Source organism: Strix uralensis, chromosome 2, assembly GCF_047716275.1.
Source record: "Strix uralensis isolate ZFMK-TIS-50842 chromosome 2, bStrUra1, whole genome shotgun sequence".
Taxonomy (NCBI): domain Eukaryota; kingdom Metazoa; phylum Chordata; class Aves; order Strigiformes; family Strigidae; genus Strix; species Strix uralensis.
The window spans coordinates 13214440-13241871 of NC_133973.1; the positions used below are offsets into that span (position 1 = coordinate 13214440).

Sequence of the window (27432 nt, forward strand, 5' to 3'; positions counted from 1 at the left end):
GGTATGTGGCATCAGTTTTATATGGAAAATCCATGAAAGGTATCAGTTACTGTAACTGACTACAGAGAGGCATCATTTTTGGATCATCCACGAATATAAAGACCATAGTAAAGAATGTATGATATAAAGTGGTACAGAATGATGATGTTAATATGACTATTCCATCATGAAAATAACATGCAAAATTCTGCTGTAACAAAACTTTCTGAAGTCAGTGCTAGAGAAAACACCTCCTGTCAAATGCAAATGCCTCATTCAGACCTGACCCCCAGCAGTTATAGCACGGTACAGTTCATAATTTCTGCTTGTGTTGCTCTGTGGAATTTGTGCATGTTTATCTTGACCTTGGATTTTCTGTTAAGCTGGAGAATGGTCAACATAATTAGTGCACAGAAATGGAAAACTCTTTTGGAGATGCCTTTCTTCAAATGCATACATAATTTAAAAAATAAACTCAGAATTTTACCTGTGTTACAGGCAGAGAGATGATTCTTATAAGCCTTCTGCAAGAAACTGAGATCCAACAGGTGATGATTTACCTTCCTTCTATTCATTTGCAACATTACAGGGAAACATGGGCAATATACTTTTATGAAAAGACAATATTGTTTTCATTTTTGACAAATAAATTTTTTTAAAAATCATCCAGTTGTGTCACTTGCATCAGCTTGTGAATATGCAGCTTTCTGCACCAACATTGGTGCTGGTGATATCATATCTCTAGCTCCACCATTTATCTTGGTCCCTAGTGACTCCTCAGTTCTCTCCAGAACCTGGCCACCAAATGTTTGTACAGAGAAAAATGGACAGCTTTCCATAACCAAATGTGTGATTTCTCATTCACACCTTCCATAAAATCACATAGTTTTGGGCTCCCCTATCTCTTCTTCCCCTTGCATCATATTTCCTAAGTCTTGAGTGTCTTAGGAAATAGTTTCAACACTCTTCTGTAATCCTAACATATTTTTCCTTTAATTTGTCCCAAGTATTCAGATTTTTTATTCAGTGCAGTCTATACGAACTTGGACTTAGCATTTTTTTGTGTGTGTTGTACAGAATAATGTGTCAGCACAGCACTACAAGAGAGCTCTGTAATTACTTTAGGGATCAGTGAAGGATGACCAAGTATGTTGATACATGCACTGTGCTTCCTCTTCAGCAATAGGAGAATCAGAAAGGTGTAGATAACGGCCTGCATGCTTAAAGCAACATTCATACCTAATTGAAATAGTACTGAATGTGACTTAAGATGCTGACATGCAGAGGTACCTACAGAACTTGAAATACATCATAATCTTTTGTTGCATTTTCAACAAAATTTCTCAACTTGTGCTTTTACTGTACTCTAAAATTTTGCTCTATATAGGACAATTTTAGATCCTGACCTGTGCTACTTTTTTTCAGGTAAACTCCATGGAAAAGACAGGTTCAGGACTACTTGATGCAGCTGCCAGAGGCGGGGAACAAAGTTCCTTCAAGATCATCATTAGACTCAACTACTTCTGCTCCATATACAAGGTATACTTCCTCACGCTACCTTCTGTATCAAATAACAGCATACACATTAAAAAACCAACATGACACACAACTTTCCTCTATAGAGCAAATGGGGAAGAGCTAACCATTTATAAAACAGAATTAAAGTTTTATTTAGCTTAATATACTAATGGAAAGCCTTTCCCTGCTACTGTGGTGGGAAGAGAGAAGTGGTGACTGTTTGCTAAACGGGCTCTTTGACACTCACTCACTCTGTGCTTGGTTGGCATTGTGCATTTTAGGTTAGGGAAGCCAGCAGGTTTGCCTTTGGGAAATTTAGGAACTGTTGACGTATTTGCTGTGTCTATACTGTTTTTTAAGGGCAGCTCCAAGGTCTCAAGACTAGCTTCACCGATACAGTTCAGTGCAAGACCGACTGGAGCACACCCAAGAGAGCAGGTGCCTGAGTGTACATTAGCTCATCTGCAGGCGTGCTTGCACAAGCTGTGCGCATATGGGCAGGACATGGAGCATGCAATGCCCACAGCCTGTTCTGAACTTCCTTTTTTCTGTGCTAGAGGTGTAGACATGCTGCCTCTGCTTTTGTGCCAAGGACACCAGGAAAGGGTCAACAAAGGAAAAGGTCTTGGACTAGTGTGGAGCAGCCTTCCCAGCGCAGAGAGCACAGGCTGGTGCGTTTCATTTGCCCTGATCCTAGTTCTGCAATTACTGGGCTAGCTTCTTCAAGATGCCACATCTCCTCTATGCCACTCTGCCAAATCTAAGACGTCAAATAACAAGAATGTCCAGTAGGCTGAAGATTCGCTTGGGGCTATTGCACATCATGGGGAGCAGACCAAAGTGGAGCCATTTCTAGGGTGGAGGAATCATAAAGAGCTGCTTTGTATTCTCCCAAATGAAGCTGAAGCCAGAGCTTATTAACTGCAGCTGGAAAACTGATTCAGAATAGTAACATGTCCTTTAGTAAAAGCATATGATATCTGTGTTAAAGCCAGGTCTCATCCTTCTCTTTTAATGTCTTCAGATTGTTGTCATTAGTTAGAAGTGCATTATCCTGTAGGCATTAATTTCCCTAGGTCTACATAAAGACACATCTTTTTAAATAGTTCTAAGGGCCCTTAGTACATATACCCGTGATGTTGAACCCTGCAGGCCAGCTGTTCAACTACAGGGGTTGCTTCTTGGGCCTCCCAGACTGTCCACAGTTTGCTGGTGGATTTCACCTACTTATACTCTTTGGGGACAACAGGATAGTACACTAAGAAAACAGGTGTAGTAAAAGAAACACCCACACAATTAAAATGTAAAATATGACAGATCTATATTAAGCATCAGTTTTTTGAATGCAGTCTGACTCTGGTCTTGTCCCTGGGTTTGGTTTAAATCCCCAGGAAAGACTGTCTCTCCATGTTGCCGAAAAAATGGACTCATTCTGGCTGAAGAATTTCCCTTTGTTAAACAGTCTCTGCCACTGTTTGGTAGTGTGTCGAGAACTGCTGTTTTAACTGATATTATCTCAGCCTAAGTATTTAAGCCCTCACCCTTGGTGTGTTTTTTGCCAAGTTTGTCCAAAGCCAGACCCACTCAGTTGGTTGAAGGCCCATTGCTTCCCTCAGCAGTCCAGGCGAGGGATTCTTGATTGTTTGATCTCATATTTCTGGACATCCCTGACAGTGTCTAAGTCTTCCTTCCAAATGGATGCTTTAATTTCCCAAAATTTCTTTCTTTTTTTTTTTTTTTTTTTTTTTTTTCTGAAAAGGTACAGATAGCATTCAGAGACACATGAAATTCATAGTAACTGTACAAAGACATTTCCACAAACTACAGCAGCCTGCACATAAAATTCTTATGGTACTTAGTTGTTGGATGCTCATTTGATTCACTCATTGCTCTTCTGGGAATGTAAAGCAGCTTTGCTTTTGCCATCTCATGTTACAGTGACAGAAATGAGCCTGCTTCTGCAGACTTCTGCCCTAGAACCTCAGCCTGGTTGCCTTGTTCATGCTGGACACATCCATATTCAGTCCTGAGACTTCAGAGATACACCTGCAGCTTCCCCTGCCATGGTAGGCTGCAGTTTTCTGGAAGGTACTGAGAGAACTTTCTTGAATTTCCTCGGCATGAACCTTCAGGATGATACTGCAACTCTGGTAGCATGCAGCTGGGTGTTGCCTACATTCCCTCCTGTACGGTGTTTGGGTTGCTAGCAGAATGAAATACACTCGTTTGAATTTTTTGCCCCTTGGCTTCTTTGTAGTCACCAACTTGGCTTTAAAACATTGTCAGGCTTTAAGAAAAGGGCTGTTTGGATGGGATCCATTCTTGAGACAACAGTTCAGTTATGTTGACTTTGCAGTGAAGACAGGCCTAAGGAGGTAGATTTTTCCTACTTCCCTTAAAGTATTTTTATAGAGATACTGTCTGTCCTTTTAAGGAGGAAAACTAGAGAGATAGTGTTAAAAAGCACTCATGCTAGAAATGAAAGGTGGAGAAGAGTCATCTTAAATCATAAATGCAATGCTCTGTGTGGTAGACTTTGTGGTGTGGAGGAGACAGTGAAGATACACTGGCATTCTGTTGGTAAAGGTTCAGTTTCCACTGCAGATTTGATTAAAGTGTAAATCTTTCTGTTGTGGCAGATGGATTCTGCAGAAAAATTCCACATTGCCTGATGGGATAATGGATTGCTTTGAAACCACAACTTTCTTTGGAAACACAAGCCTGACTTTATTATTTTTTCTATGGCTATCAAGAGCTTAAGACATTGATTGCCTGCTCAGGCTGATTACCAGAACTAAAAGATAGCCTAAATTCTCTATGGCTCTGTCTAAACAAGGGTAGCCTGACCTAATAACACGTTTCCTCCTTTGTCTACATGCTAACTCTAGAATTATGTTGTTTTTCTGTGCTTAGCCCCAGGATGTAAAAATTGCCTCCCTTCCCATGTAGTTTGCTTGAGCAAAATACAACTTGACAAATCTCTTCCTTGTTTAAAAATTCTAAAAACTGAAGTTTAAATATATTTCCCAAGAGGAGGATTTCTTGTGTCTTCCTTTCTACTGTCTTTCTACCTGTCCCTTACCTTTCCTGATATTTAAAAGGAGCTTCTGCATTTTAATATGTTCAAAGTTGTGTAGAAAAAAAGGGCAGGAACATGCAGCCATGGCAAACCTCAGAACTGCTGAAGGTGTGTGGAAGGCAGACTGACATGTAAAGCCCAGTGTCACCACCAAAGGCCCTAGGAAAGCTGGAGAGCCATGTGGGGAGGGGGCTGTGGTGTTTGCTTCTGATGGAATTTGGTGATGTACCTGTCCAGGCCAGGTCAAGGTCTCTAGGAAGCAGAGAAAAGTGTTCATCTGTCTAATGTTCCCATGAGGTGGAGCAGTGCTATTTCTGTTTCACAGATGACAAAGTTGAAGACAAACGGAGGTCAACACAAAGGCTAACTGTACTCACTGAACACCAGAAAACTGGGCTCCTTTGTCTGGAGAAGCCTCTCTGTTTCCACAAGCTATAGGAAAAACAAAGATTTGCTTAACTATTGCCAACCTTTTGTGAATCTCCCCACTTTCACCCTCCCCCAAAGAGTGACTATTTCTAGGTCACGCAGAAATGATTAAATAGTACCTTGGAGCAAGGAATGTCTCCCACTAGTTATAATTGCCAGACTAGCATGCTGGCCACTCAACCATCTTTCCTGACTATTGTTCAGCTGCCTGTAACCATTGAATAAAGTTTTCCTGTGGATATTTATGTAGAGTGCCTATGGTACTTCAACAGAAGCAACTGTCAGTAAAGTCTCTCTCAAATCGCTCAGTTACCACTGACTCCAGACTTCTTTAGATAGTAGCCGATAAAGTTCAAAACATTAATTTCTACCAATAAACAGGAACTGGAAGCCTAGGGAGTTAATAGGGCTTTTTCATCTCAGCCTAACTCTCTGATCTAATTTCAGATAGCAGGAAATATGCCAACTTTAGCCACTAATTAGAGTTACTCTTTGGAGATTATTTGTAGCAGACCTCCAAGCTTCTTATAACAAAAATGCACTGACAGTCCCGCCAGCATAAATATGTTAGATGTTTGTAGTGTAGAGCCCATTTGAATTATGCAATGAATTGTTACAAAAAGCTTTAAAATATATCAGACTTCACAAACAGTAATTGTATCTGGAAACCATGGCTCCGTATTTCCCCAGTAACAATAAATGTGGCAATGTTGCCAGTTTTGTCTCTTTTCTTGCAGGTGCCAAACGTTTTTAAATAATAAAGGATGAGGTGATATTAGTGATTCCATTTTGGTTTTTATTTGTACTTTGATCCAGTCTTCAAGGTCCTCTTGGTACCGTATCCTGCTGAACTCTGGTTATATTCACTTGGGATTAGGCCTCTACTCCACTGTACTCCTCTTGCTCTCAGAAGAAATAAGGTACTCTTTCCTCACGATAAAGAAGTCTGTCCATAATCCTCTATTCTGGGAGGACTCACTCTTGCTGCCCTCACAGTGGGCTTCAGCTTTCTCAGGAAGTCATGCCTCCCAGTGTAGCTGTATTTACTATCCAGCAGAAGTAAGAGATACAAAATCTGACTCAGAGAAATGAAGAATACAAATACGTGTATGGTGGCAGAGGTGTGATCTTAAGATTCCTTTTTTTAATGTATTTTCCTCTTGTAGCACTCCTACTTTGTGCTTCTATCTCACCTTTCATTCAAGGTTGAGCTCTTTTACATTCAATTTCTATAACATCTAGGCAATAGTGGCCACAAAGCAGTTTATAAAATTAACCAAGCCTCACATTACCCCTTTGAGAAATTCCCTGAGCTTTATAGCGGACGTACAGTGATGAGTCACTGAGAACAATGCTGAGAATAGAACCACATCCCCATTTCCACTGCTGTCCATCGCTCGCTCATGAAGATGGAAAAATGTGCCATTACTGATTGCAGCTCCTCCTTCCATGCTTTTTAAGGAGCCCTGCTGAAGAAAACATAGAGCTTCCAAGGCAGTGGGGAGAACAGTAACCCACAGGAGAAAGGGAACACTCATGTCCTAGACTTTTGTGGTTTTAATGTATTTTTTTTACCTTTATTTGAAAATGGTGTCAGAACCCCTTGGGTGCTGTATTCCTGGGTACTTCCTCTTCCTTTGCCTTCTCTAAACCAGATTCCCTGGCCAGTCTGCACTTTCCAGGGTGAATTTCAGATCACTGAAGCTAAGAACTACAGTGCATCACAGTTAACTCAGAAAAATAAGGATATGAACTAACCAAACTACAATATGCTTGAGAAATCAGGAAGCGTTTTCAAAGCAAAATATTTTGATTTTCAGACTTTTGACTGTGGAAATATTTAATTTAGTTGAAAATCCAGTTTTCCAGCAAAGGCTGCTTGTGAAGAAATGTTGTCCAGCACAAGCCTGTGCCCCCTTATTTTTCTTCTTTAAAGTATATCTAAAGAATTTCTAGTAGTCATTGTTCTCTGTGCTTCTGGCATTTAAAATTCATGTCTTGTTTAACCTGAAAGTCTATGGATGACTGGAGAACTGGAAGAATGACAGAGAAATCATGCAAGCAAAACCAAATTAATTTGAGAGGTGAAATGGGTTTTATTTTGATTCTCCATTGCCACTCAACTGTATGGCTATTTATACTTGCATGATATGCTAGTACTGATATAAAATGAGAGAGGGCTTCCAAGTGGATAGTGTTTTCTTGCTCTGCCCAGTAAATTTAGCGTCAGATTTATAAGAGGTAGATTGTGTCGTTGTGGAGCAACAGTTTAAAGCCACAGCCCCCTTCCTCAGTGAAATGAATTTACAACAGTGAAGAATCCCAAAAGCTGAAATTCACTGCTGAGCTCCTACGCCCTCTTTCTCTGAGCTGTTTCAGTGACCAGGCTGCCTGCCAACACCTTTGTGTCAATCAGGCAAGTACGGTGATCTTGAAATATTTAAGCACTGCTTCAGTAGTTGTCTTCCCCATCCTGCTCCATATTAATACAGCCTGGTAACCCATGCTGGGAGGGTGGCGGAAGGGCTGTGAATCCCTGTGTGAATGGATCCAGGTCTGCAAATGACTATGCAAAACAGGAGGCAGTAGGGTATCTGGCCCTTTGTTCTTTTTAATTAACCTCTGTAGGAAGAAATACCTAAGAGAGAATGATTTCAACACTGACCTTTAATGCAAGAATAGAAGAGTTGCCAATCTAAGGGGAACTGCAGAAGCATAAGGAAGATGAATACTGATATCCCTGGGTTTTCAAAAAGAAGAAATATCAGGCAGAAGATTGCAATGTAACTTTGTTTTGTTTTAATTCTTGTAAAGGACATGACCTCCACTCCTTTAGACCACTTTAGAACAGATATGCAGATTTATCGAAATAAAAAACTCAACAATGGAAAACTTCCCTTTTCTTTGTTTGCAGATGTAGACAGAAGGACGGTAGGAAATGTAGCTGTGGCCACGTGTAAGGAAGGGACCCCAGCTTGCAGTGCTCAGAGGTGCAATGCCACCTGCCAATGCTGTGCCTCAGCGTGACAGCTGGCCTGCAGCATGCTCAGGAGACAATGGGGAGAATGCAAGGGGTGAATTATGTCCTGGTGCAAAAGGTGACTATGTACGGCAGAAGATGCCATGGTGCTCCCAGGGGAAACACAGTCAGGAAATTTAAATAAATGGTTCCTTGGTCACTTCAGAGAAGACATCAGTGAAAACATTTTCTTTTCAAAAAGGGCATGTGGGTGGCTTGGCCAGCAGCAATATTTTGGTTTTGTCTACTGTAGGGAATTATTTTTTTCCCAAACTAACCCAGCCAGCTTAATTTAGAGCAGATTTAAGTTACACTAGGGGTAATGTTGGTATTAAATGAGTGCCAGGACTGTGGAGGTGAACTTCAGCAACACTGTGTATTGGGTAGTGCTGAGAATTTGAATCCCAGCAGTAATTCATTAGAAATCTGGTGTAAGGAGCCATAATTTTCACAGTGTGAAATGGGAAGGCAGGGAGAACTGAAAAGCAGCGACCAGGACAGTGTAAAATAGCATGTACGTGAGTGACAGTTTTATTTTACTTCTTTTAGCTGCCTTCTCTGATGTCCCTCCCTTCTTGCATGTAAACCTGTGCCTACCTATTTTTGGACTGTTTTATTCCATGGAACATATATCACTACAGATGATCTGTCTGACCTATTAAGCTGCCTCCCTGAACTGCTATAAGCATAGGCATAGTGATGGGTAGATGTCCTGGGATCACTAAAAGATGCTGCTTAATGTTAGGATTAATGTATTTTAATCAATGGTATATATTGGATTTACTTCTAAGTGTCTGGACAGCCTGATATTTCAAAAAAAATCATCACTGAAGCAATCTTTGCATGCTACAGGATATTTAACACATCTTAGTTTTTCAGAAAGTGTTGAGCTTGCTGGGTGGGATTCAAAAAGACAGTTTAAAAAAGGAGACGGGAGGAGCTCTGCTTTGCAGTCTTTAATTTTCAGAGGCCAAGCTATGGGCATGGAATCCTGAACTGTAGTTTAAGCCCTACTGCCTCCCAAAATGTCCCCTGGGAGCAGCAAAACCCCCATATTGGATCCAAAACTACTACCAGATTAGATCCAAAACTGCCACTAGTTGGAAAGCCAGCTGGAGATACATAGTGTACAGAAATGCAGGAGGTACTGCTCCACAGTAAGGTATCACCTTCCACTCTGCACTCCTGTGTGAAAGAGTTATTACATGAAACAGCGGACCTATAAAATGCAGGTGTGGGAGATGGGCATTAATACAGTGAGACGGGGAAAAACAGCTCCCAGGATTGCATACGTACTTGGCATTTTATCTAAAACTCACTTCCAGTGCCTCAGTCTTGTGTCCTTTTGCACACAATCCCTGAAAATTCAACCCCATTTTGTTGTCTTGCTTGAGTATAGGAAGACAGAAGTTTCCAAATGCATTTCTGAAACTTTAGTAGGGAAACAGGTTGCTCCACGGACCCGCTCAAGCTCTTGGAAGGGGCGTTAGCTTAACTTGGCTCACCAAGCCAAGGTGCAGGGTCAGCAGTCCAGTCAGTGTTAGCGCTCTCTGATGTCAGTGAAGAGAGAAAGGCTTCTCCTTGGGCATTTAGTCTAACTCCTGCTCTGAATTGTGCTCAGGAGCGTCTCTCTCTCTCTCATCTCGTAGAGCAGGCTAAGGAGGCTGGCCATTTTACTTAAGAGCCTAAGCTGAGTCCCAGCATTCGTTGCTAACCTCTATTTTCCACTGCCTACAATGACTCTTGTAAGGCCTCCTGGCAAGGCTAGGTCTGCTGAACCAACCTCACAGGTCTGCTTCAGGGCAGCTGCCCACCTGCATTCAGCCCAGCCCTGGGTGACTGGATGCCTGGGGCCTGAAAGCAGCACCTGGCTGCTGCTCAAGGTCTGGGCTCCTGAGTTCAGTTCAGGAGATATATCACTGCAGTAGATGTGATGTTATGCTGCTGAACAGAACTATCATGATGACGAGCTGTCATCACGGTGGTGTCGTGCTTTTACAGACCTTGAGGCCTGAACGGCAGCAGCTAAGCGCAGCAGCCTGTGAGGAACGATAAGCTAAAGCCCTCATTTATTACAATCTCCTCTGAAATCAGCTATGCCCCTGCCTGGTGCTCAGGCTGTACTTTTGCATTATCTGCCTCTCCAGACAGGAGAATGTGGCAAATGCAAAATCCCGGCTCCATTAAGATCTTTGTCAGGCTCACACATTTGAAAGATCTGGAAGAGACATTCTCAAGCTTCAGCGTTTTGTGTTAGCACTTAACAGCAGGCACTTAAGGCTGTTGAGACCCCTGGGGTTCAAACCAAAGGGGAACAGGTTGGATAAATTGAGATTATTCAAGAAAGATCTTTAAGAGTTGCTTTAAATTGTGGGCACCAGCCTGTACTGCCCAAATACACAGCGTTAATGGTCCTTAGAGAACAAAAATCAAAAGTTAATGAAAATACTTAATTTTCTATGCAGATCGCTTGTACTCCTGCTAAACCCTGGGATTTTGAAAACATCTGACTCTTCACATCCATACAGACACATTTGAATTCTGAATAACTTAAATGTTTTAATCACTGTGGCTTCATTGTAACTTAATCACTACTGATAGATTTTTTGTTTCAACAACTTGTTATTCAAATGTTACATCAAAGAAAGAAATGTGACCGTGTCTTTTAACAATAAAAAAATGTTTTCTCCCTTGGGCAGCAGTTAAGCAAACTTTCACCAGTTGAAGATTGGACTCAAAATGCTGAGCTCTTCCCCTGTCCCATGAGCTGTTCACTGATGGGGCTTTTTGCCAGCCTCCCGCTGTCTGTTAGATAGCTAAATCCTGAAAGATTTAAATGCTGCTTCTGAAGTGCTGTGAGGAGTGGTTCCCTGGCCTGCTGATACAAGCTACCCATGTATGTATCTGTACAAGAGGTGAAGCAGACAGGTTGATGCTGAACCCCAGGAGTTTAGTCTGAGCTCTGCATCTGACAGCACGTGACCTTCTGAAGACACTTTGAGCCAGCTTCTTAAAGGTATGAACGTGTCAGCAAGTCCTGCTTATTCCAGTAATGCGTTTGCTGAAGACTGAAGACATGTTACCTGAGTAAAACCAGCTTTACCTGCTGCTTAACATTTTGTACTGCAAGAATTTGAAATGTTGAGCCGACTGAAGACTGCAGATACTCTAACCTAATTTCCAAGAATTTAGAAGCATCTAAGTCCAGGTAATGCATTGAGCCAGCCTGTCTGTCATTGTTTTCTCACTGGCTTCAATATTCTGTATTTTTCACCATTACTAAACAGAAAACACTTTTCTGTGCAGTGGACAGTTGTAGCTTTATGAGACATCACAATTTCTTTTTCCGTTTAAGAATAAACAAAAGAACTCTGTATATTGCTCCATCTTTGGTACAACAATACTCTGTGGTTGGGAGCTTACTTTTTCAAAGTTCCCAGAAATAAGGAGCTTCCACCTCTGGAGTTTAGCTCGCAAGCTGCAATGTGTGCATGGTAGTGGACACACAAACACAGATGTGCACATACTTATCTTTCTTTATTGACTGCTCAAAATGGAACAGTGTGATTTGAGGCATGGAATTTGTTTTAGTCATCTGAAAATTAAACACAGTCTGAACTGTATATATATAGCCAGGGCTTCTGTACTCAGTCGGGAGAGACGGTCACCTCCAGGAGATTGTTCATCACTTTAAGATTAATTTCAGGGGATGATTAACTTAGACTTGATACATGCCTTTCTGGTCATTAAAACTGGATGGAGTAAATCCCATCCCAAGTGGCTAAGGCAACTTGTTGTCTAAATACCTTTAATTCTTATTACCATTCCTTAAGATATTATGATATTATGATATGTAGCATTTCAGAGTATATAAAGTAAAAAAAGGAAGCATACCAGAACTGCCATGGGTATGCCATGGGACAGGTGACCTTGAGAACAATACAGAGACACTGTCCAAATATGCAGGAATCAGGTAAGGAATGTCAAGGTCCTCCTGGAGTTGAATCTGGTGATGGATATGAAGGGCAACGAGAAACGCTTCTACCAGTAGATCAGCAGCAAAAGAAAAACTAGAGAAAACATGGGCCCTGTGCTGAATGGGACTGGAGACTTGTGACAAAGAGTCTGGAAAAGACTGAGGTACTCAGTGTTTTCTTTGCCACAGTCTTTACTGGTAAGAATTGTCTTCAGGAATCCCAGGTTGTTGAAACCAGTCAGGAAGTCTGGAGCAAGGAAGACTGTACTCTTGGTGAAGGAGGATTTATTTAGGGAACATTGAAACAAAGTGGACATACACAAGTCCATAAGACCTGAGAAAATGGACCCATGAGTGCTGAGGGAGTGGTCCAATGTCATTGTGAGGCCACTCAGACTTTGAAAAGTCATGGCAGTTGGGGGATATTCCTGAGGACTGAAGAAAGTAGATGTCACTTGTGTCTTCATGAATGACAAGAAGGAGGATCCAGGAATCTACAGGACAGCCAGCCTCACCCCTATCCCTGAAAGGTGATGGAGCAAATAGTTCTGGATACCATTTCTGAACATGTAGAGAACAAGGAGGTGATGGGAGTAGTCAGCATGGATATGTGAAGGACAAGTGATGCCTGATCAACCTGACAGCCTTCTGTGATGTGGCAAGTCTCTTGGTGAGTGAGGGGAGAGCAGTGGATGTTGTTTATCTTGACTTCAGTACAGCTTTCAATCCTGTCTCTCATAACATCCTCACAGAAAAACTACTAAGGTACAGACTAGATACATGCATAGTGAGGTGGATTAAAACTAGTTGAATTGTGAGGCTCAGAGGGTTGTCATCAGTGACATGAAATACAGCCAGAGACCAGTCACTAGTGGTGTTCCCCAGGGCTGATGCTCAGCCCAATATTTTTTAATATCTTCATTAACCACCTGGATGATGAGTCAGAGTGTAAGCTCAGTAATTTTGCTGATGATACAAAACTGAGAGGAGTGGTTGATAAATGAGATAGTTGTTTCCCATTCAGAGGGACCTCAACAGGCTGGAGAAGTGAGCAGAGAAGAACCTCATGACCTACAGCCAAAGGGTGTGAAAAGTCTTGCACCTTGGAAGGAATAATGCCATGTGCCAGTACCTGCTGAGGACCTACCCAAGAAGTTTTGCAGAAATGCTGGGGGACACCAAGGTGGACATGAGCCAGCAATGTGCCCTTGCAGTAAAGGCGGCCAACAGCATTGTGGCCTGCATTAGGAAGGTCACCAGTAGGTTGAAAGGAGGTGATCCTTTTCCTCTACCCAGCCTTAGCCAGACCACATCTGGAGTACTCTGTCCATTTCTGGGTTTCCCAGTACAAGAGAGACATGGACATTCTGGAGCAGGTCCATCAAAGGTCCACTAAGATGATTAAGGACTGCAGTATCTGTTGTGTGAGGAGAAGCTGTAAAAGTTGAGATTATTTAACCTTGTGCGTATCTTATCAAGGTGCATAAATGCCTCTTGGGAGGGAATAAAGAAAATGGAGACAGACGCTTCTCAGTGGTGCTCAGTGAAAGGACAAAAAGCAATGGTCACAAACTAAAATACAAAAAATTCCATTTAAACATAAGAAAAAAGCTTTTTCACTGGTGTTGTACACTGGAACAGAGTCTCCAGAGAGTTTGGGGAGTCTCCATTCTTGGAGATACTCAAAACCTGACTGGATGTGGTCCAGCTGACCCTTCTTTGAGCAGGAGGGTTAAACTAGGCAATCTCCTGAGGTCCCTGACAGCTTCAGCTGTTCTGTGATTCTGTGATCGCAGACAGGCTTAGAAGTTTCCAGAACTGCAGCCAAACCTTTCTTTGTCTCTCTTAACATTAACAGAACAGTAAGAGCTCTCTCCTTGGCAGCCAGTCTGCCTCTGAAAGTAATAGAATGTGAAATCCATAGAAAAATTGTAGAAATGCAAAATATATAATTGTTGCCATTTTACTATTAACACGTAATTAACTTGTTTTTGTTTAATGACAGAGGAATAAATAGCTCCTGAAAATACAGTTAATGCACAAAGAAAACCCACAAAACTGTTATGGGATAGCAGCATCACAAAGGAACATCTTTTAAAAGAAATGACCTGCACGAAGTCATTGCAAGTCCATTATTCACTAAATGGCAACCTTTTGAGAACTAAATGACGCAAATGAGTTATACTCATTGGCTTTTCATCTCCAGTGAACTGGGCCTAAATCCCTAATAAGGCACCAGGTGAAAATGAGTCTCTAAGGCCTCTATTCCAAATCCCCTGTTATGCACCATATAAATTAGCACATTAGTAGGCTTGCCTTGAGGGAAAAGCAGGACTAGGACAGCAGGTGTGTCACACAGCATAATTGAGATGCAGCAACAGAGCAGACTGGTGCTTTCGCACAGTGCCAAGCTGCTTCATGCCACTTCTATTGATCTGTAACTTTCATGAGCTCTAGACTGGCTCCTAATTTGAAAAACCCCATCTTCTGTTACATCAAGGAAGCCCTCCAAGGGGAAAATAAACAACATTGAATTTTATGATTGAATAGGCCAAGCAGTACAGGATCCCCAGGTAGGAAAACATTTGTCAACATTAATTTAATATATACAAACGGTGCAGAAAACAAATAAAGAATGATCTGGTTTGCATTTTTTTCTCTTCAAAGGCCACTCAGGCTGTTGTGAAGGCTATGCTGTGAATGAGAGGAGAAAGAGAAGCTGTCAGGGATCAGCGTGCTGTTTTGCACAGAGGGTGGGTTTTTTTCTCTGCAGGTGTAGATATATCAGTGGGGTGAAAAAGTAGAGTGAGTCTGAGGCAGTTTTGGTAGGGAAGGACTTCTGTGAGCAGAAACAATATGAATAAGGAAAAGAGCACTAATCATAGCAATGTACAATGGGAAAAAAAGAGGCTTATTAAAACTTCCACAATTTTAAGAGTCATTCCCCTGCTATCATGGATTAACATTATGATACCGAGTATTCTCTGTATCATGGGCTGTCTGTCCCTTCTGCAAAACAGTAGCGAGGAACAGGGGCAGAGGAATTCCTGTAAACCACCAGGCCTGGCAGCCTGTGTTTCCCAGCCTGCCATGCTAATGCAAGGTGTCATCAGCTCAAGGGTAGACAGCAGTGGATACCTGTTTGAGCCAAAGCTCAAGGCTCTCATACCATATATATTTACCTGACAGAGCACCAGAGCAATGTGGTTACTGTCATAAAGCACTGGGAGAGGGTTTCCTGGTAGAGAGCTCAGCTGAATTATTCCTGTTGAGAAAGCAAGGCTGATGTGTTGAAGTGAAGCACTGATAGGAGCCGTAAAAACATTTTGTTCGTTCTTATCAGGAGCTATTTGCAAACCTGCCAAACTGGAAAACAGTCTTTTTTTTTTTTTTTCATCTTTCACTTAACGATTATAAAATTCTTATTAGAGCATAACCCTTGTTGATGATTAAGAGACTATCTCACAAAACTCTGGATTCAATTGATGTGTTCACTGCTTTAATCTTGGGGAAGCAAATTGCTATCTCCTGACATTCTGATGGCTTTACTGGGATGACACAAAGAATTATATTGGCAGAAGGATGCAGGTGAAGTCCAAAAGCAGAGATCCCAATTAGCTGTTGTGGAATAAATCCCAGCTGCCCTTCAGCCCTTCAAATATGATACATTGGATTCTGTGTACTCTATGTAGCTTTGGATCTGAAAAGCAAAATGAAAACAGGTATTTAAAAGGTATCCCTAAAAGTAAATAGATGCCTGGAAGTACTGGTGAATATTCATGAGTATGGGCCTAAATTTAACTCTGAAATTGCCTTGAGTTCATGAAAACAAGAACTGTCTTTAATAGAAAAATGTCTGTGTGTTGTTCTTTGTCTCCTGAGGCAGAAACAAAGGGAGACCCTCTGAAATTACTCACATGAAGAGTAATGACAAAGGAGAAGAGATATGTGAAATTTGAGGATTAGGAAATGTGAATTAGTACAGAATAACAAATTGGCTAACAGGCACATGTTGTAGAAAGAGGCATAGATCTAACTGATTTCAATCTTATTTTGAATTACAATCTCCTAAATGCACTAACCATCGTGCCATAGATTTGACCTTTGTAGTCCCCTTGAGCTTAAACATAACCGGGCCAGAGATAAAATGACCTCTCATTTCCTCTGTTGGCTGCCCTGGTGTGGCACCCTCATTTTTTTTTCCTTTATCAACCTGAGAAACCCTATCCCGTGCAAGGTTAGTCAGGACCCTAAGGAGAGCCAGACAGGTCCAGTCTGCCAGGAGTGTGTGAGGCACCTGAACTAATTCTTCCACTTGAAGGCCCAGACACAGGTTTTGCAGAAAGTCTCTGTTTCAGCAAATTAATATTGCCTGACCAATAATAAGTAAATGCATAAATCATTACTACCAGACCCTCATAACTTTGAGTATTTAAAGATCAGTCTCTAAATAACTTTAGGCGCTGTGATTGAAAATGTTGTTGTTGGGCTCCTGGTTTTTTGGTGTATAGAGGATATCTTTCCATCTGCAGAGAGAGTTACACAGAAACTTTCTACAAAGTTGTGGAAAATTCTGACCTTTTACATAGTTGTTAGAGGTCAAAAGGGAAACTGGAAATCTCTTCTGTAAAAGTGTGTGTGTGCATGTGTATGGCAAAAATGTCTGAGTCTCTTGCAGTAGAAATTTTGGGTAGGGAATTTTGCTATCTAAACCAAGGTCTATTTACTTGCCTTGCATCAAATTATGGCGTGACTTTTTCTTGGTAAAGAAGCAGCAAAAACATATAGCATAGTATGTGTATAGGACATAAATAGCATTGTACCGATGTTCCCTCAGCTTTTTTGTCATACAAACACATAGTTGCATACACAATTTAATGTGCAGTGAGCCAACAGCTTCACTGAACCACATCCCTCTGTTGGCATTTTGATTTGAAACAAGTAGGGAATTTGAAGATGGAATCTCAGCTTTTCACTGCTGAATCTAAGACTGGTTTTGTTTCTTGATGACCATATAGTCAATATTTTGTAATAGCAATACTTGATTATGATATTATGGTTGCTATGGAAAGACTATTATTTAATTTTTATTAATTTATATGAATTGTGTGGTATCATATAACATCAAGATGACATAGAATAGTAATTATTCTCCAGCATGCTTCATATGAAATTCTTACCTTGCAGATGTTCACCATATAGGTTATATATGCCATCAGTCCCATGGAAGTCTTTTGAAGGAGGCATATGGCTTGGTGGACTGCAAACACAGAAGGAAATCACATCATCAGGAGTCTTGGGAAGGCCTTGGGACCCTTATAATCCTGTTTTAGTCATTTAGCAGAACCTTAAATAGGGCTAAGATGGTTCATTCACTTTGAACGCTTCCTTCGAGCAGAGGAGCATTTCGGCCTTAGGCAGTTGTTGCTATCAAAGTTAATTCTTACAAAACAGTTGGTTCACTGATGTATCCAAAATATTAGTGTTATCTGTAGCATAGTAATGGGAACTGCTGCAATATCTTTGAGTCTACAAACTTAATTCTTTGATCCAAAGAAATCTGAGATTACTCTTTTCATAAATCCTTAGATGATGTAGGTACAAAAATCCTATTGACAGTCATAGCATCATAGAAAATTATCTAGTCTGTCCTTCTGCCTTAAGGCAGGATAAGCAATACATAAACTATTTCTGGCAGATACTGTCTAATCTGTTTTTAAAGACCTCTGATGATGGAGACCCCAACACCTCCCTAGGCAATCTGTTGTAGTACTTCACTATCCTTGCAATGAGACTTCAGGGAGGTGTATTTAAAAATACAGGAGAATTGAGGAAATAAAAGAGAGAGCAAGGGTTACAGTCATAAGCCAATCCAAAGGAGGTTTGTAAAAACAAGATTTTTTAATGTGGAACATTACATAGAGGATATCTGAGGATAGTGGAATGACATACCATCTAGGGATAAAATGGTTCCTGTGAAAAGGTGTCTTTCTTTTTTTTCCCTTCCCACAGACTCTGGCATTCTACATTATTGGGAGTCAGAATGCAAAAGAAATTGTGTTCTTTGATCACAGGCCTAACACTAAACCAATCTAACGGGGAATTGGAATTGTAGATGCATTATGAAGAGTTAGAATACCTCTTATGGCTAGATTAAAGTGAAAGTTCTTGAATAATTTCCTCCTTCACTTCAGAGAAAAAAACTTATCTCCCAGAAAAATCAAAACAAGGAAAAAAACGCTCATCTCGACTGCTTTGTATCTAGTTCTGTGTTGTAGGCCAAGTTGTAAGGAGGGTGTTTACAGCAATGAGGCACTAATGTATTCATTGGAACCCGAAGTGTTCTCTGAAAAATACTGAAGTACAAAAGCAATTACCATCAATCATTATATACAATGAAAGTAGCATTATCATCAAGTGCTAGCACCTTCTGAAATAATACATTACCACCTAGGTTAAAAGAGCAGCTTCTGCATTGCTAAAGCTGTTATCTCATGAATGCTTATGCCTTTATTTTTTTGATGTTTTGCTGTCCAAGTGGGTTTTGACCTTAATAAAGAGCATGGTTTTCCAACAGGGAAATTTAATTTTCCATAATAATGAAGAGCATAGCTATTGCAACCTTTGAGCATGCAAATGGGAAATATTTCCTTAAGCCCTCAAATGGGGTTTGTAAAGGGAGGCAATGACCTCTGACCAAGTGAAATTCTGCTACCACGCAGCAAAACAGGGCCAGCTTTCTGTAGCTCTATACCCTGGCAATTACTTAAGTAGACCATAGGCCAAGGGCTGCCCTTCTGCATCAGGTGTGTGAACTTGCCTGAGTGCAACTCCCAGTCAATTCTAGCACTAATGAAGAAGAAAAGTGGGGGGGCAACCTGGGGCAGCAGAATTCAAGGAAGGTTCAGTCAGAGAAGGATGAGCCTATATCTGATGATGAGGCAAGGAATGTCAAAGCAAGTTGATCTGGCACATATCTTTCACCCTACGATTGAATATGACTTTATATGGTTTAGTGACATCAGTATATCTTCTGAATTTGGGACCTGACTATCAGTACCCGAGGCACTTGCAATAATGTCATTGGTGAGGAGCACCACTGCCTTGTAGGAAAGTTCGATGTCACTGATGAGATGAGCTGTGTAGTAATTTGCCCTGACAATAAGAGCCTCTCCTGTACCTGCCCCATATATTTTGTCAGAGTAGGTAGGGTACATTCTGATGTGCTACCTGAGTGGAAATGAAATGATACAGAGAAGGCACAGGAGATAACAAACACCAAACTGTGGACATGAAATCATACCTTAACTTTTTTTTTTTTAATCTCTAGGTCTGTGAGGAAAACCAAATCTTTTGTGCACTGCTGGCAATGAAAGAAGATGGTGTGCTGCTTCTCTGACCTCAACACAGCAGTTAAGGGAAAGCTCATACTACCACTGCAATAATTCATCCTGTAAGGGTCCCTCTAAGCAAATTCTTTCTACCTGTTTTCTAGGTAATTTGGGGGTCTGTTTATTAAAAGCCTATTACATTCAGGCAGAGTGGTCAATTTAATTTTAGTCAATTTTAGATGAGTGACTGACATGCTGCTGTGCTGGAGAAGCTTGGGAAATAACTTCACAGTTTTTAGCTTTCTGTTTAGCCCTGTACCCCTTCCAGGTTCTCCTTAAAACCTGAATTAGGGAGGGTTTGTTTTGCAAAAGATGTGCATTTCAGTGCTATGGAGCTGGGGAGAGAAAAAATAATATGGAAAGCATGTTCCCTTTCAGGAGATGCATTATGTACATAAATCTCTTGCATTTCTACCTATCTCAGTAATTGCATCCTTACGATTATACAGACACCTTTTATTCCAAGGAATGATTTAATCAACTCCGAAATTCAAGTTTACCAGAATGAGAACAGCAACTGTGTTTAATATCTCACTAAGATATTGCACAACAGATTAGGATAGTATAGCATGGTCAAATGTTTAATTTCAATCTGCGTAAACCACATTTCAAGAAATTCTACCATTTCTGTACATTCCTGTTGTCAAGAGGTAGCTTTGATGATATTTCTTTACTGTGGGCTCATTAGCTCTATGCTGATGCATTAGCCTGTCCCTGAAAAACAGTAATGTAAATATATTGTTGTATCACTACAACAACGGGACAAACAGCTCTGTTTTCCAAAGTCACAGAAAAATTCTGTGTGAATGATCAGATCTTGTATGTTCTTGTCTGCCACCTCTGTTTTAAGTACATATCTGGCACCTCCAAAATTGTTTCTACAACAAGTATTTTCTTGCATGATATGAAGAACTGCATGTATGACAAGTATAAAAATCTCCAGAGATTTTTTGAGATATTATAGCTGTAAGTAAATTGAGAATTCAGAAAAAGTATGGATGCCTGTTAGAATCATTTTAACACATTCTCTTGTGCTTATTTATTCTTATCCTGTATTTACTCTTATTCTGTATTTAATATAATAGATCCAATAAGTTTGTTTCTTCTTTGATTTAATGATAAAGATATTTGCCCTTACATGTTCAACCTTTGATAATGTTCATATGAAAAATAAATTATTGGTATGGCACAAAATGAATGTTGTGTTTATCTGAAATTAGCTTTGGTATGGTTTTGCAATGTCTTTTGGAAAACACTGTTTTCTTGTCTTCCTGTAAATTTCATAAAATTACATCTATTCAGATATAAAAATATGCTTTAGTTTTGTACTTCTAATACACTCAACTATTGCATTTGGATTTGTCAGCCACCACTTGGGTTAACTTCCTTTCCTTAATGTCAGTGTTGTTTCATTCCAACTGTGTGGGTGTGTGTGCATAGTTGGAGATAACTGTAAAACACAAAATTGGTGACAAAACAATAAAGTATTAATACTTTGTTCATGATTAGAAAGAAGATTATTTGTCCCCAACTAGGTTTTAAGTGAATTCAGTCTAACATTCCTCCAAAGTTGCAACACTCTGAAAATCTTCTGCTTCAGATATTTAATACTGACTAATAATTTAGACATGAGGATTCAAAAGTACAAATTAACTTTGCATGAGTCCTTTTCAAGTATCAACAACAAATTTAAAAGCTTTCACAGTTCCCGAAACTTTCAGGTGCAGCCAGCATATTCCTGACCCATTTAAAAAGAAACTTGAGATGCTTCTTGTTGGAGGGAATAGCTAAATATCCTGTGTGACTCACAACGAATTCTGCTATGTTTAGATTTGTTTCTTTCCCTCTCTCTCTTTTTCTCTCTTTTTTATAAAAAATTTTAACAAAGTGCTCATCTCTGGGAAGGAGGGTCATTAGAGAAAAGTTCCTATGTGGTCACCTGTGGTCTGAAACTATTTGTCATTTAAGTTTTGTATATTCTCTAGAGTATTACTTTTCATTCATTCATTTAATTTATTTGTATTTTGGTTTTTGGCTGCCACGTTAAGCATTGCATAAACACAGAACAGAAATGAATTCCTTCCCGTGGGTATTGGATACATGTGAATTATTTAATATGGAAATTCCTGTTCTTTCTGAGCTCTCAATGTAAAGATCAGGATATTTATAGATCACAGCTAAGCTGCTCTTTCTTGCACTTTTTGATAAGTGAATTGAGGAGGATGAACCGAGCTCAAATTCACATCCCAGCTCTGAGGCAGGCATCTTATCCCATCTTAGAGGCAGGGATCTCAGACCCGTGCAGACCAAGGTTTCTTAAGGTGCTTACTGCCACAGCAACAGCCAGCGCTGTAACCTCTGGACCAACCAACCTTCCTTTCTCTGAACGAGTGGAGATTGCCACTTAAAAAATGGTGGGTTTCCAGTTCTTGCTTTAAAATGTAGGGTCACGTTCTCTGCTGATGTCTAGCAGAGATGCAGCACTTCCCAAGGAGATGCTCAAAATGACATAATCTCTGATGTTTAGCTCAAAAACTGTGTCTAGACACCAGATTCTGTAGGGTTATAACTTAGCACCACACTGCATGGTGCTGCCCTTTATGGTCCAGTTACAGATTACACCTTTTGGCTGCTACTGGCTTGGAGGTAGCATGTAGAAGTTGGAGTTTAGACTGAAGGGATATCCCAAGTTCTCACAGTAAATGGATGCCTGAAGCATTCGAATAGAGCATGTTCAGGAGAAATAGCTGCAGTTAAGGGAAAATGGGCTAATAGCCAATGCATACTGGTAAGGCAGTGAAGCTGAGAGGGAAACTAGGCTGAAAGGGTTGAGTACCTTTCTCTATGGTGAGGGAGGAGGAGGTAGTAGGAGGATCTCTGCTTTTCTTTGAGTCCATGTGGGACTTTGGAGAGAAATGGAAGCAAAGGGGCAGTTCTGTGGATGAGGACACAGCTGGCTGGTGTGAGACCTCTCAAAAGAAAAGAAAAACCAGTCTGACAGACTTCTGATTTGTTTCTGCTGCTTTTCAGGGATCTGTGATATCTGTGCACATTGAGAACAACACAAGCAACACTTAGAAGATACTTTGGTAGGGAAGTCTTGTTTAACCAAGAAGTCATTCAGTAACTCTCGCAGTTTCAGCCAGTGGTTTCAGGTACGAGTCAGTTTTTGGAGATTTTTGCCTTCACTTTGTTTCTCCTCTAAGACCCTCGAGTACTACAGGAGAAATGGTTTATATGATATCAGTACAAATATTGCAGGTAATCTGTTTATTTCCTGGGAATAGTAAGGATGCAATTATATGCAGTATGGTATTAGCTACTATCCAAATAGATCAATGTTTCATTCTCTGAGTGGTGTTCCACACAAATGTGTTGATCTTTCTTTTGACATTTTCCTGCCTCCTCTGGAGTATGCTGTGTGAGGGTTCTCTGTTGTGCAGGTTTTTTTGTTTTTAAGTTGGTCATATCTAGGGAAACCAATGGGGAGAGGAGAAACCAAGTCATGCTTAAGTAAAAATGTACAAGAAATGTGATATTTATATCAACTTGTGGATTTCTCTCATATCACATTTTTTAATAGTGTCTACTCCCAGAGTTCCAGGTTAAGGGGAGGTTAGTGTGAACTGTCATAAGTAATAAATTGGCGGAATTACTGAGGAGAGCAGAAACAGACTGAAGATGAATTTGAGTGCAATTGGCTGTATTTGTTTCATTAAGCCATGGTTTTCTACTGAGTTATCTTCAACAAGGCGTTTTTCAAAATTCTCCATGTGATTGCTTGGCTGAATAAGGCATCCCACCAAGCTGTAACAGCAGTGATGTTTCTTGGACTGAGGCATTGATGAGGCTTGATTCATGTTTTCTGACAGAGGCTGAACAATAGTGTGCTTCCTTGAAAAACTACAGTTTGCAGGACAAACACAGCTTTCACAACAAAGTGCCTTTACATTGGATTTGTTTGTAAATCTGCCTGCATTGCATGCATTAAGAATAAAGAGTCATGAGCACTTTGGGATGATGGTGACATTAGAGGATACGATCTTATCATCATATTCACAGGTCAAGGGTGCAAGAGAACAGAACCAGTGGGTGATAATATGCTCTTACCACTGAGTTAGAACTGGGGAAATGCAGAAATTGTAGTCTAAATCAGATTAGAGATTGATGATAAAAAGCCTTTGGATGGCTCTGTGAACTAGTCTTTGGCTTACCTGGTGCAAATCTAAGGTGACCTGTATGAAATCTCTTGTCACTAGGTGAAAGAATTTCCATTTTTTGTGGAATTTGATTACTAATGCTCCTAGACTGTTTGCTTGTTTGACATTGGCAAAATGTCTGGCAGGCTTATTGTGATAGGAGTGTACTGTCAGTAAGAGTCCCAAATATATGCAGCATCAGAACTATTTTAGCAGTGAGAGAGGGACTGGAGCTGTTCAGAATTTCAGATTAGCAACACTGTCCCCTCTGGGCAGTAGCATTACTGTTTGTTGGGGAACTGAGCTATCCCAGTACTTTCCGTTGGAAGAGACAGGCAAGGCTGTCAGAGGAGAGCATCAAGCCTGAGAGCCAAGCATGTGAACAGCCAGAGGCTTAGAGCTGCAAGCTGCTGCATCGACATGAGAAGGCCTGGAGGCATGTCAGCACGGCACGTGCCAGCCAGCGGCCAAATGTCTCTTGCTGTGCCTGTGCCCAGCTGGGTGTTTACATACATGGCCTCCCACTATGTCTGTGAGCCCTCCAGATGCGGATGCTTCCACACCTGACTGCTGAACCTTTTAATGGCAGGCAGTCTGCATACACAGGACGTAAGTTACCAGTACAGTCAGCTGGTATTAATTCTGCTATTTATTTTTTAAAAACATCAAAGCAGAACAAAAGCCTACCAGCTGACCTATTTCTAAGATAATGCTTCTTGGAGACTTTTTACTGGAGGAAGATAAGGGAATATTATTATGATTCACATTGTAGACGATATTTACTTTATAGTGACAACAGGGAAAAAGGTATATGAGATAAGATTAAGAGATATAGGTGATTGAGTAGTCAAGGCTGGTGCTGACAGGCAGTTGGAGGGTGCAGGTTAAGAAGTACAGGAAAAAGGAGATGAGAAATCTAGACAGTGTAGATCCCTTCATTCTTAATAGACAAAGACTGGTGGGCACTGTGCTGAAGGAAACCTCTTGACTGCACATCTTGTTTCCCAGTAACTTTAATGAGAAATCCTTTGAGGAGGGTTTCTTGTAAGTTTATCAGTGCATTGTATACAGTGCTGTTTCTGCAGTCTGTGGAACTTGTTGTAATGTATCATATTACTTCCAGACAGAATAAGAAGAGCAGTCATTTCCAGAAATGAGAGCACTCTGTATAATTATGGGGAATGAGTTATGCATAATATATACACACTTCAAAAATAAAGATTATATGCTCTGCAGATATCCACACAGTATTAACTGACTGAATGTAGGAATCTGTCCAGTGACAAGCAAACAGGAATTAAAACAATGATAAAGGTGAGGATCTTGTAGTGGATGATGGGAAAGAACTGTCAAAAAAGAAACTGAGAAAATTCCTTGGCTGCCAGTAAGTTATTAAAGGTGAAAGCTTACAAAGAGAACATTGTGTATAAAGATACCATTATTGAGAAAGAGGGATGCCAAGTTGGGGGGGAAGGACGGCAAGAGAGACCTACCCAAGGACTGTCAGTCAGATTTGAGTGGCACATGAAAAAGAGATGCAAGGAGGCCTCATTATCCCACCTGGCAAAAATATCAGGTGAGGGAACTTGTAAATGTATAAAGGGAGAGATAGGAGGAGAGGGAAGTAAATGTAAAGGTGATCAGAGATCGCAGATTAGCTGAGACAATCCTTAAATACAAGCCCTGTCTCGCCATCATGAAATCTTTGAAATGTCATTTTGTCTCAGATTTTGAAGGGAGCATAGTAGCCAATCTCTTGCACAGTGGCAGGAGATCAGAAGACAGAAGCCCTGCCTCGAGCGGTTACGCATCCTGCTGTCACAGTGCGCATGCCCCATGATGACAGCTGGCACTCACAGTATGTTCTCCAGGACAGTATATATACTGATTTATCTAACAGATATACCAGCAGCAGCAGATCATGTGGCCTGACACACAGGCATTGTGTAAAATGAGGGTAAAGCTCCTCCCTACATGGATTTTTGTGGCTTTTTTGTTCTAGCTACCCTTTTTGGGGATTCTTTATGCTAACTTTGTGCTCTAGGTGCTGTGTACTTTGTTTTAATTATGGTATTGAAGGGATAAATAATGCCTTGTTCAAAGAAAGTTTCTGAATTGCTTTAGACATTTATGCTTGTCACTAGTTCCTAAAGGAAAAAGACTACTATTAAATTCCAGTATCTGCCTGTTGCTTTACTACACCTCAGAAACAGGGTGATGTTCAGAGGGCTTGTCCAGAGTGGCTGAACTACCTGGTTTTACCCAGAATGACGTGGTCAAAGCTGGGCTGGGTCTGCTGGAGACAGGCTGAAGTGAGTCTAAGCTTGGCACCTCTTCACTCCCTGCACCGATAGGCAGTGTATGAAACTTTATCCAAAGGTACCTTGGGTAGGGCTGGTTCTTGTTTGGAGTTCAGGTGTATTTATTTGTTCTCAGTCCTAATTTTTGTCATTGATCAGCCTCCCTACTTCCCTTATGGTCTCTTCTTCTGCTTTACGCTTATTACCATAAGGTAGTTGGTACTGAACTTCTCTTAGTTGTTTTTAAATTGTTCCTTTTTTTCCAAAGTACTCTTAGTATTTGAACACTTAGCTACAGCACTTGTAATGTATGACTTCTGCCTTTCTTCCCTTCTGCACAAAATAGCAGATAGTGGTCTCTTCAAAAACATGGAAATTTTTAAGTAAGTTCAGCTCCATTTGCATTTGGGCATCAGAAGTCCTGTGTAAGTCAACTGGATTTATTCTCTAAGTGTTTCAGTCACACTGGCAAATGATGTCTAAGTTGTCTGGGTTCTGAGCTCTCAAAGATTTCACCAGCAATTGGACCTAGGTAATTTAAGGATGTGCTTTAGGTTCAGGCCCTCAACATTTTGCTCAGGTATGTTTTCTCTCTCATGTTACTGTTGAAGAACTCAGTTTACACTGTTGCTGGGAAATTCTGTTGGCGTCCTGGTCTCTCTAGGAAATGAGATCCACACACACTCTGTCTCTGGAGGCCAACTGTCCCTGGAACATCGCTGCCCGGAGACAGCCTCCCAGCCCTGGTCCTCTAAATACAGTGGAGAGTTCAAGTGAGGGTTTTCAATAAGCTCATCCCTCTTCCATGCTACCCTAGCCAAATGCCACTTAGCTCTCCTAGTCTTTCTTTCTAGGACAATTGCACCATGTCTTTAATCATCTTTTCCCTTTCTTCTGAGTACCCTCCAGCCTGCTAATAGCTCGTTGGTAATGACAGTGCTCAGCACAGGGCACAGAATTCCAGGTGTGATTGCATCAGTACCATATTTTTCATTCAACAATATCATTAGTCATCACTGTTTGCAGTATAGAGGGCAAACGGAGTGACTTTTCCAGTCCAAACAGTTTTAGTCATATATTGAGGCTGGCATGTAGAAGCGTGCACCCTGTAAGGGACGAGGCTCATGATTTCATTATCAAACCTAGTTCCTTCTTCCAGCCAGACACTCTTAGATAAATAGAACTCTGTGCTTTGCCATTTTGGTGCTGCATATTAATACAGTTCCTCCGTGGGTGCTGAGAAGCTGATACTCAGTGAATGTAGTTAAACCACTTTTCCATGATTATAATGAGAAGGACCTGGTGAGATCACAGGAAACCAAGCCACACATACAGGGCATTTTCTGCAGTTTATACTAAAATTATAAATAACTGCAGAAAAACAGGATGTTTGGGAGATTAAAAGTGTGCATTATTTCCTTTATGGCATTGCTCTTCTGAACTGGCAGTAGCATTGCACTATTTATTCTGTGCAGGGCCTCAAGCAGAGGTTGGGAATGTGGTTGTCTACTCCCTAAAGCAATTTGTTTTAGCAGTGCTGTT

The 27432-nt window shown here is 40.8% G+C and overlaps 1 long non-coding RNA gene across 1 annotated transcript; it reads left to right on the top strand.

The window, feature by feature from the left end:
* Nucleotides 1-1401: 1401 nt before the first annotated feature.
* On the top strand, nt 1402-20888 carry LOC141937902 (uncharacterized). Its single transcript, XR_012627113.1, has 2 exons — nt 1402-1518; nt 19331-20888. It is a non-coding gene; the product is annotated as an uncharacterized LOC141937902 (long non-coding RNA).
* Nucleotides 20889-27432: the final 6544 nt, after the last annotated feature.